Here is a 6,889-nt window from a genome sequence, read left to right on the forward strand (position 1 = left end):
CGAGAATTTATCAAAAAGTTCAAAAAATTCACATTGGTTCATATACCAAGGTACCAAAACGCACAACCCGACTCCCTGGAAAAACTCGTCAGCTCTGCTGAAACATCCGCGGTTCGTGATATCATCTGGGAGGTGCTTCCTAACCCCAGCATTAACTTCATGTTCGATACCATCGACAGATCAGAGACGTGGATGGAACCATACATCAAATACTTGCGAAGTCAAACGCTCCCCCAAGACGAGAATCAGGTGAAAATGTTCCAAAAGAAAGCTAGGTGGTTCGAACTCCACGAAGGAACGCTCTACAAAAAATCATATACCCATCCCCTTCTAAAATGTGTCTCTCCTGAAGAAGGAAACTACATCCTACGCGAAATACACGAAGGCGGATGTGGAATACATCAAGGAGTACGAACTGTTATTGGCAAAGTCCGTAGAAGTGGATACTATTGGCTCTCCCTCAGGAGTGATGCCGAAATATTGATCAAACGTTGTGCCCAATGCCAATATCATTCGAAGATAGGAAGGAAGCCATCTAACTATTTATCCGCCATTCAAGCTGTCCTACCCTTCGACAAATGGGGTATAGATCTCCTTGGCCCCTTCCCACCTGCCAAGGGACAACGAAAGTTCATCATCTTGGCTATCGATTACTTCACCAAGTACGTGGAAGCCGAGGCCCTTAGCTCAATTACAGACAAGCAAGTCTGCCAGTTCATATGGCGAAATACCATCACAAGATACGGCATTCCTTGCGTAATCATCACTGACATTGGAAGGCAGTTTGTTAGTAAGAACACAATAGAGTACTGCGACAAGTTCAACATCTAAATCCGATTCAGTTCAGTATCCCGACCTTAAACCAATGGTCAAGTCAAGTCCACAAACAAGGAAATCCTGAACAGCATCAAAAAGAAAGTAGAAGGGACAAAAGGTACTTGGGATGAAGAACTACCCGGCATCCTATGGGCAAGTCCAACAACCGTCAAAGAGACAACGGGACATACCCCATTTTCCTTGGTATACGGGTCTGAAGCCGTGCTTCCAGTAGAAATAGGTATACCCTCCACAAGAGTCACATACTGCTCGCACAACGAGAACGAACAAGAAAAAATAACAAATTTGGATCTGCTACCAGAAACAAGGGGAAATGCACTGTTAAGATCGATAGCCCAAAAACAGAAGATGATTCGCAGCTTCAACCGACACGTCAAAACAAGACGTATTCAAGTTGGTGACCTCGTCCTCCGCAAAATCGAAGCTACTGGAAAGATAGTAGAGAAAGGAAAGCTAGGAGCCAACTGGGATGGCCCATTCAAAGTTTCCCACGTCATCAAACCAGGTACGTTCGAATTGGAAGACACGAGAGGAAAGAAATTACCTCGCCCATGGAATGGAGATCACTTGAAGAAATACTTCATTTAATAAGAGTCGCAAGAGGCCAGTCAATAATCATTAGTTTCAAATCAGTCAAGCCGTGTTATCATTTACATTTTCATTGTTATCATCTTCGTTGTCGATTACAAATTCAATATCAATATAGCAAAAGTTTCAGTATTCTCCGACTATCCAACTTCAAAACTTCAGCATTCACACATTCGGTTATATTCTACTTTCTCATTATCATCTAGCTCTCAAATATTGCAAATCTTATTAAAATCAGTATTTTCTACAAAGAGATAAGTGACCTCGACAAGTCGGACCCTTTGAAAGGGGTCCCAAGATCAAAATCAATCTAAGTTAAAATCAATAATTCATATAAATCCGAAAGAAATCAGTGACATCCATAAGTCGGACCCCTTGAGAGGGGTCCAATGATCAAAATTATTCTAAGTAAATTTTTAATTCAGCATTTTCCATCTTGGTCATAAGAAATCACGGCTTATAAATCAGGCACCTAAAGAGATTCAAAGTGTTTTGAAAATATCCACGGCAAAAACATCATAATTATCCGGCATAAATAGACAAATTATTCAAATTACAACTCTGAATCCAAAACCTAGAAACATTCATTATACATCGGCTAATACAACAAAATTTTACAATCAAATACTTAAACATCATTCAAGAAGGCGTCAACATCTTCTTCAGGCTCAGGACGCGGCAGCTGTGGAGACCCGGCCACCCCCTCGTCGAGGCTCGGAGTGAAGCTCACAAAATTTTCAACATCAAACGGCTCTACTTCAATTATCAAATTTGACAAGTCTAAGCACAAACTCTCCAACTTAGAGAGCGCCAAGTTCTCGGGGAAATCTGGGGCCAAGGGAGGAGATAGAGTCAGCTTGTCCAAGTCAAGGCATAACACCTCTTTCTCGGCCTCAATATTGACCTTCTCCAGCCAAACCCTCTCCTCCTCCACGTCCCAGTTAGGATCAACCAACACTGCTGACTCCCACTCCATAACCGAAGCTAGGTTGGTCAGAGCTTCTTCTCTCTTTTGATTGGTCTTTGTTTGAGAGAATCGAAGTCGAAGCCTAACTCCGCGGCAGCCAGACGATAATTCTCATCGCTGATCCTAGAGCTAGCGTCCATCATCTCGGCCGTGAGATCTCCCAAAAAACTTGACGCCTCCGGCTCGTCCGAGGTCAGCCAGTCCCTAGCTATTCGGGCCCGTCTCTCCGAGCGAAGCTTATATATCTTAGCCGCGGATAGCAAGCTCTGGACCTTGGCTAGATCATCCGACACCTGATGCATGAGTGACTGGTTTTGATGAACCAGCCTGGCGTGAATATCCATCAGGCGCCCCGTTTCATGGCCGAGGGTGGCAGACATGTTTGAAGCCGCGTCCAAGCCCCCAATGGTCCCTTCTAGCTGCTTCTTGGCCCTCTCCTGCCACTGTTCATTTCTGACTAAGCGCTCTTTCAGCTCGGCGCACTTGGCTAGTTTCTTTTTTAAGCCCGGTAGCTCGCCCAAATCTTGTCGGAGCTTCTTGAGCTCCTCATTCTACTCATCGCAGCGGGAAGCTAGGGCAGCTAGAGTCTCCTTGTCCGCGGCACTTTGACGGCTCAAGTTTAGCTCAAAGGACAACCTTAAAAAAGTCTGTAAAATAATGAAAATTAAAATCCATACATAGCTGATTCAAGGGAGACAAAAATAGGCGATGTTACCTCGGCCGCGGAAGCTTGGAATTTAAGCACTCTGTCACAAGGAGACAGGGACTCCAAATGGTCAACGTCTACTTTGTTAATCAATTGGGAAGTCGCCCTGTTGAACCGGGTTATCATACCCTTATGTCCCAAGTCGGTAAAATGGATATCATGTCGGAAAGGTAAAATCTCTTGACGACGATAAACCTCTCCAACGTGCGACTCGGGGCCGCGGCTAACTCCCCTACCTTCTCCTTCCCCTTACTGGAGACAGCCGCCACCCTGACCAGAAGGGTAGACACCTCCCCCTCCGCCGACCTTACCTGTAAAGGCACGGCCGTCCTTATAGTGTCCACAGAAGTTTTCTTCGTGGCACTTTCGGCATGGGAGGAGGAGTCTCTCTTCCTCTTCCTCTCCTTCTTCTCTTTCTTCTCCTTCACTTCCTTCGTCTTAGGAGGAATCACCCTCTCAGACTCATCAGGAATATGAACTCTCATCCTCCCCTCGAGGAGCCTGAGAGTCTACCCCTCGCTGGGTAACTCATCCAGCCCCTTCTCGACCGTGGCCGAATCCTGCAAAGAGAAGAAGTCAGAACTCCTCATGGCTCACTTGCAAAAAATATAAAATGTTGGCCTCTTAGGTTTTGATGATGACTTCACTTTTAAATAAACAAACATGTTTTAGAGATTGACTTGTAGGTAAATATTTGATTTTGTTAAAATCGTTGATGAAGCCTATGACTTGGTTCGTGGAAGTTGTACGTGTCTTAGAGAATCCAAGAAGTTAGATAAATGCTTAGGATGTTAAAAGTAGACAGGCGGTCTACTGTTCCCAAAGTGGACAATTTGACAGAAGTTGTAGATGGAGACAGTACACTGTTTCCAAGGCGCAGGTCTGAAAAAAAACATCGGCTGGAAAATTGCAAATAATTTATTTTCTGTTTTTAAGTTGATGTAACGGTTAAGAGTTAAATTAATTGCTTAATTAATTAATAAATTGGTTGGCAAAACTATTTTTAGGTTATTTAAAAATAGCCTAAGACTTATTCTTTTTAAGATAAGATCTCCTTTTAATTAGAATCTTTTGTTTTAACTCCTATGCTATTTTTAGCTTGAAGGAACCGTTTTCCTCTTTGAGCAAATGATAGCCGGACGTTTATTTTTGGCATTCCACTATCTTTTTCTTTTGAGAACGTGTAAGTTAGTGGTAGGTATGCCTAAGGTAACTGACGGTTGTTCCCACTATAAATAGGAGGAACTATGGTCAAACCGAAAATAGAGAATCCGAGAGTGTCCATAAAGGGAGATCTATTAATAAAAATATTTTCAGCTATCTAATGCCAACTAATTTATTATATTTTTCTTAAAGCAATTATTTAATATGTATCCTCTTGAGAATTTGGCCTTGTAAGGGTATTTGTGTGTTTTGTTGTAACTAGACTTAAGGGAAGTCTAGGGGAATAGAGAAGCTTCAAGAGAAGCGTGAGAAGAGAAAGAGAAGGAGAAAGAGAAGAGAAACAGAAATAGGCCTAGAATAGAGAAGCTTCAAGTGAAGCAAATTGTTTTATGTGATTGTAATTGATTGTCTAAAACATAGTGAGAATTTTGAAATCCCAGGGGGTCGTGGTTTTTCCTTCTTATTTTGCCAAGAAGGTTTCCACGTAAAATCGTTGTCTCCTTTTATCTTTTTCATTTTAAGTTTAAGTTTTATTTTATTATAATTCCGCAAAATTAGAGGCAAAAATCTTAAACTTAATACACAACAATTCACCCCCCCCCCCCCCCCCCCTCTTGTTGCGTTCGATCATCTATTTGCATTTCTACATAAAAGTATACATTGGAGGAAAGAGGTAAAGGCTTCTCCGCGGCCCTTTGGTTGGCCCCTTGAGCAAATCACAGGACGTTGAATTTCTTCATCAGGTCTGGATTCTTTGCCTTCAAATTCTCCTTGGCGATCCCTGAAAAATCAAAAGTTAGAAACAAGTAAAATACAATGGTAAAGGAAAGAGCCAATGACCCTTACTCCAATCGATAGCCAAGCTGATGCTGAATGCTGAGAGGAGGTTCTCATTCTCCAGCTCAGAACGACCTGGTATCCAGTTGAGCTGGACATTCATGGGTTTCCTCCTCAATTGCACGTCCATCTTTGCATATTCTATAATCACCACGTCAGTAAATGAACATTGCGGGATTCCATTATTGAAACCCGAAAGATTGGATTTGATGTCAAAAGAAGTCTTGACGTTCCACCCCCCAAAATTATACAAATAGGCGAACTTCGTCCTATACCCCTTCTGGTTATCAGGGAGGTCGTGGACTATCTTCAGCCCACGACGGTGTGTAAAGGTTATCCACCCGCAACCATGCAATTGGGAGTTACATAATCGGGCTCTAAAAATGTATCTAAAAGCTGTTAGTGTTGGAGGCACGGCCAAAACTTTACATAAAATCAAAAACGCCACCATACAACCCCATACGTTAGGGTATAACTCGGGCATAGAAACGTTCAAAAAATCTAACACTTCCCTAAAAAAGGGATGAAGAGGAAACCTAAGCCCTAACTTGAAGGAAGGGAAATATACAGCTATACAATGTGGAGGGGGAAACCTAATAGTGTCGTAATTCCCCGAAGTAATGATGTTTTTAAATCATCCTTCAAACCCCATTTCAGAGAGATGGCATCTCGTTGTTTTTCCAAGTACCTCTTAGTTTGGAGGTCAATGAAATAATTGAGGGGCCCGCCGCCCGGGATATAAAATGGAGGAGGCACCAGCACCGCGTTTTCCCTTCCAGAAGACTCGGCTGCTCCCTCAATCTTTTCCCTATCTATATACAACAAACCTTCCAAGTTAGGATTTATTCGCGGCAAGTAATTTGGGAAGAAAGCGATGCTCACTTCCCAAGGAGTCGATTTCATTATCTCCGGTGTATATATAGGGGATACAGACGACTCGTCCCCGGTCTTTATTGATTCGTAATGATGGGTGATTCTCACTAAACTACTATCATCCGAATCATTTAATAGCTGTAACAACCGTTTTTTTTAAATAATAATAATAATAAATAAATTTCAGAAAAAAAATAAAAATAAAAATAAAAATATAACTCTTCATTAACAATAACTTCTCACTCCTCCCTCTAAACCTTATAACCAACCTCACTTACCTATTATAAATTAAACCAATTACCCTTAATTTCATTCATATTATTACTCACACTTCCTTTTTCTCCTACAAACTCTTCCTCCATCTTCCATTTGCTTAAAAATTCAAGTCAAGAAAACGCAAGATTTCGATGTTAAAGACAGCGGATTCGTAGACAGAGATTATTAGGAGCGTACGTTGTTTAGGATCGCATGACAAGGTAATTCTCAATGTCCATCTAATTAGGACTATCCTGTTAGTATTATGTGCTAAGTGATAATTAATGTGTTTAGATAGGATGCATGATTTTATACGACATTATTTTATATGATGTTATGTTTTATATATTCTCAAATTAAATTTACTATTATTTTTATCAAACTTGAATTTATAATTTTTATTTCGATAAAATTTATATTATTATTTTGATAACGAAATTAGATACGATTTAAATTGGAAGAGAAATATTTGTGATATTAATTCCTATTGCCACCAATTGATGTTAAAATGATGATTTGGAAAATGAGATTTCAGTTGGATATTCTTGAGATATATTTTCGTTGAGAAAATTTATGATCCTAAAATAAAATAAATAATGTATGTTTGATTATATGTTTGTGTGCTCGCGACTAATTATAAAAATCTATTAAATCACGTAAAG

This window comes from Amaranthus tricolor, chromosome 16 (genome assembly GCF_026212465.1).
Source record: "Amaranthus tricolor cultivar Red isolate AtriRed21 chromosome 16, ASM2621246v1, whole genome shotgun sequence".
Lineage (NCBI taxonomy): Eukaryota > Viridiplantae > Streptophyta > Magnoliopsida > Caryophyllales > Amaranthaceae > Amaranthus > Amaranthus tricolor.